Source organism: Glycine max, chromosome 19, assembly GCF_000004515.6.
Source record: "Glycine max cultivar Williams 82 chromosome 19, Glycine_max_v4.0, whole genome shotgun sequence".
NCBI classification, from domain to species: domain Eukaryota; kingdom Viridiplantae; phylum Streptophyta; class Magnoliopsida; order Fabales; family Fabaceae; genus Glycine; species Glycine max.
Window position 1 is genome coordinate 42,302,191 of NC_038255.2, and position 5,218 is coordinate 42,307,408.

Here is a 5,218-nt window from a genome sequence, read left to right on the forward strand (position 1 = left end):
TGAGTTGGTGGAACTTCTGTTACTGTTCACTAATTTATATTTCGTTTTTTTTTTCAAATCTATGACAGCAGCATTTTGAAGTAGTTTTATATTTTCTTATGAAACTCATACTATTAGTCTTGTACTTCTCAATCCCAGTGTGCGACAACTTACATTGAGAAATACAATGACATACTTGACATAATTTGCAACCTGCTTCTTACTATTACTTAGATAAATTTTGTATGCGTCCTATTAAATAGCATTAGCCTTAGTTTTTATTTAGACATATTTTACGTAAAATTAATGTTGTGAAAAAAAATTGAGTTAGAAATAGTTTATAGCCAAGTTGTTCGTGGGCCGTGTTGTCATGTCTCCAGGGATTCGGGAATAGAGAGGCAATCGTCGTCTTTCTCTCTTGGAGAATGTCTTGAAGAATATGAACATCTATATATTATAAACCCGAATTCTCATTTTTAACAACACTGTTTTTAAGAATTTTTCTTGATATAAATATCTATAGAATTGGTTTTTTAATGAGTACTTTTTAGAGTTTTTTCATTGTCATTGAGTCACATGTTTCTTTATGATCTTATATATTGCACATTTTGTTTAAATTTTTTATTCTTTCTAAATATGTTTTTAATTTTAACTTGATTTGATTTAACAACTATCCAAAAAAAATGCTCAACTATTTCAAATCATTCTTCTTTTATTTTTATTTATATGTTTGATTTTTTTAATTTTTTATCTCTTTTACTTTATCTTTTTTTATCTTTATTTGTAAATTGAATTTCAATATTATTTAAATAAAAGGTCAATAATTAAAAATAATTTTGTATCACAATATAAATCATTTATCATAAATTCAAAATATGATTTGCATGTTCAAAAATATTTATTACTTACAAATTTTAATTATAATATAATTATACAAAAATATCTATTCATTATAAATTTTAATAACAAAAAAATAAAAATTTACTCTTGTACATTGCACAAACTAAAATATTTATTTTAACTAAATCATCAACTGTTTCGTATATTGAGCGAGTTTTTCTTGTAATAAATAATTGTAAAAATATATCCTAAAAAAATTCATTAGTAATAATAAAAAAAAATCAATCAGCAAAAAAAAATTAAATATATAAAGTTTGAAATTTATACCTTTAAGAATTAAATTTTTTTAATTCAAGACACTATAAAGGTAAGTTTAGCTGTGAAAGGTTAAATATGATGTCTTAAGTACAAATTTTATTGTCATTATTGTAAAATAAATTCAATTAAAAGGTAGTATAATTTTAATAAAAAATTAATTATTTATTAAATTTAATATTGATTAAAGAAATTTGCATAATTAAAATAAAAGCTTATAAGATGGATTACCCTCTTCAAAAATGCATAAAACATGGGATTGCATAAAAATGAAAATAAGAATTTTTCCCTTAAACGAATATTTACTTTTTTATCATAAGGATGGATTATTACATATCATGAGACCTTCCCAAACATTTGCATACAATAATATTAGTTGTTGGTTGCTTATGTGAGTCATACAATGGAAATTTATACGGAGGTATAATTCTTTTTTCTTTTTCTATTCATATTATTTCTTCAATCTCTCACATCCTTTCGTATAACATTACTTATTATATTTTTGTTTTCTTGTTAGTCAAGTTGGTCTAGAATGTGACCTCCATTATTAGATAGGAACGTTTGACTGACTGTGTTGTTTTGGCATGTTAAGCATCACGCAAGTGCTCATATTTCCTTTTGCATATAATATTTAGTATTTATTAAATATTTTTTTATTAAAATGATGTTATTTATAAGAACACAATCTCTGGCAAGTCAAGTAGAATTTTCTAAGAATCCACAAACATGACCTTCTTATTTAAAATTCCTTTTTAATTTTTTTTGTTTTGACCTTCTAACTTGCTAAATTAGTATTTTAGGATGAGCAATAGACATGCATGATAAATATTTATTATTATATGATTAAAATTTTTAACAAATAAATATTTTTGAATATATAATTTATATTTTAATTCTAATTTATAAAAAAATATCTTTTAATATATAAATTAGATTTTAGATTTACAGTTACCAATTTAAATTGTGACTAAAGATTATTTTACCATTGACAAATTATTCAAAACATATTGAAATTCAATTTAGTGATATAGATAAAAAAGGATAAATTGAAAGTTTTAATAATTTTTTAAATGTTATTTATTTCAGATATAAAAAATAGACATTTATTTATTTATTATTGGATTATTTCAATAATGCTTTGAATGTTATTAAGTTGTTCAATATAATACAGGCTATTTTTATTAAATATTTTTTTTCACAACAAAAAGGATTTATATTATTAAGAGTTACAAGTTTGCCTTACACATAGATCCGACAACAATAAACCAACATGGTCTATCCTTCTACACCCTTCATATAATACAATATATATATATATATATATATATATATATATAATGTCCCCCTACACTTTCAGATTTTGACAGATCATCCCCTGCAAACATTACACGTCCAGCTACAAACCCAATGAATTTCCCATACAGCTTGAAGGATTCAAGCACCACACGTACATAGAGTACTCAAAAGCTTTCATATATGACCTGCACCAAGTCCAGGCTCTGTACCGTGATGCATCAAAAGTTGCCTCAGAATAGCACAGCCCTTGGTTAAATCTAATATCGTTCCGCTGCTTCCATATTGCTCAAACGATCGAGGCCTATACACTCCATCATATCATCTTAGCCTCCCTTCCTCAAATGTCCAAAAATGGCCAATGCAATCAGATGGTAATTAAGGCTGTAATGTCTCCCCACCATTGATAACATTGAGACCACAGTGAATCAGAAAACTTGCAATGGAAGAAAAAGGTGCTCGGCTGTCTCCAAGCAAGAGTTGCAAAAAACACAATTTGAGTCCGAGCCACCAGGAATGATATTCCTTTTTAGCAAATTGTCCGTTGTTTGGACCCTGTATTGTGCCACTCGCCAAGCAAAACCTTTGAATTTAGATGGAATAGGGAGTTTCCATACTAAAGTGTAGAACTTTGTCTGCTGTGTGCTTCCTTCAACGTGTAAGCCACAATAAACCTCCCTAACAACATAGGTTTTATTAACATTACACTTTCAAGTCCAACCATCCTTAGCATGTTGTTCCGGCACCTTATCTTAAATGATATTCCAACCCATTGAAACCATGCCCTCCTCCATGACAAATTGCAAATCCAAACCCCCTCACACCAATAACCCATATCCGAAATCTTGTGGCTTTTTTGTTCCAAATTCAAAAACAAACGGTTAAGCGTAGACCTAAGACACTCCACACTAAGCCATCTCGCACTCCAAAAACTCGCCTCACCCCCCTCACCCACCACTCTACTAAGATTATTTGAAAACCACCGTAACCCATTCTCACAAACTCACAATACCCCGTAAGGTCACACCACCATTGAGAACCCTTTTTCCCATAACACCCTCCCACAAGGCTATCCTCACACTTGATGTTATATTTTTTTAGAAACACATCTCTCCACAAGCTGTCATTTTCACTCAAAAATCTCCACATCCATTTCCCTAAGAGAGATTTATTGAAAATTTCTAATTTTTTTATACCTAAACCTCCTTTTTCTGTTGGTGAACACACAACATTCCAATGCACCCAAGATACTTTATTTTCATCACCTCTTGCACCCCACAAAAAATTTCTTTATATCCTATGGAGGATACTAAGGACCTTTTTGGGTACCCTAAAGCAAGACAAAAAATAAAGAGATAATAAAGAGAGAACAGATTTTACCAAGCATATCATTTCTTCAAAAGGCAAGTGTCTCTTCTTCCACGATGTCAGCCTCCTCCTCATCTTGTCAATCACTGATTGCCAAGTATACACCTTTTTTGCATCTGCTCCAACCAGTAGTCCCAAATAGACAAATGGAATACTCCTAGCAATAATGCAATTCAAAACCATAACATGTCTTTCCACTTCCCATTGTTTCACATGAATGCCCACCAAACTACTCTTGAAAAGTTCACCTTAAGCCTGAATGCTAATTCAAAGTATCTAGGTGTAGCTTTCAAAATGAGTGTATCCCTCATGTCGTCCTCCACATATTGCAAGAGAGACACCCTCAACTTTCCTTTCCTAATCCCAACATCAGAAAGTACATTTTTTCCTTTCGCCTATCTAACCAACCCACTCAATCCCCCTACAACCACCAAAAAGAGGAAAGGAGCCAACATATCGCCTTGTCTAAGTCCTCTTTGAACAATGAATTCCTTCATGGGGCTCCCATTCACAAGAACAAACACATATGTGAATTGAAGACAACACCAATGCATCCTATCCACTTTGTACAAAATCTTATTCTATACAATATGTAAGCCAAGAAGTCTCATCTCACGAAATCATATGCCTTTTCGAAGTCAACCTTGAAAATAAGACATCTCTTATTCTTTGCCTTTGCCTCATGAACAACTTTATTTGCAACCAAAACCCCATATTCAAAACATTCCTTCCCCCCAAGAACTTCAATTGTCTACCATCAAGGATGCCTCCCATCACCCTTTGGAGTCTTTTTGCCAACACCTTTGCAATGATATTTTACAAGCAACCTATAAGGAAAATAGGTCTAAATTCCCCTAAGTCTTGTGGATTATCCTTCTTGAGAGTAAGCATGAGAAACGAAGCATCGGTTCCTCTTGGCAATCTTCCATGGCCATGGAACTCACTGATGGCCGTTATAACATTCACTTTAATCACATCCCAACATATTTTGATGAAGTTAAAGTTGAAGTCATTCGGTCCAGGCTTTTATCTCCCTCACAATCCCAAATCACATTCTTTGTCTCCTCCTTCGAAAAGATTTGAGTAAGCATGTTGTTGTCTTCATCATTAATGGACTTGAATTGCACCTCATCCAACAATACTTGCATGCTTCCTTGTTCTTTGAACCTCTTTTGGTAATACTCTCTTACTTCTTTTTTCACTCTTATTTGATCTTTACACCACTCCCCTTCCACCACCAAGCTTTTCATACTATTTCACCTTCTTCTCCAATTAATCATGTTGTGGAAGAACTTGGTATTTCCATAAGCCTCCTTGAGCCATTTAACTCTAGACATTTGACACAAAATTGATTCTTGCATTTTTTTATACCCTCCAAAACTCTTTTATCAATTCTTCTCTCTCACATGCCATCTCCAAAGAT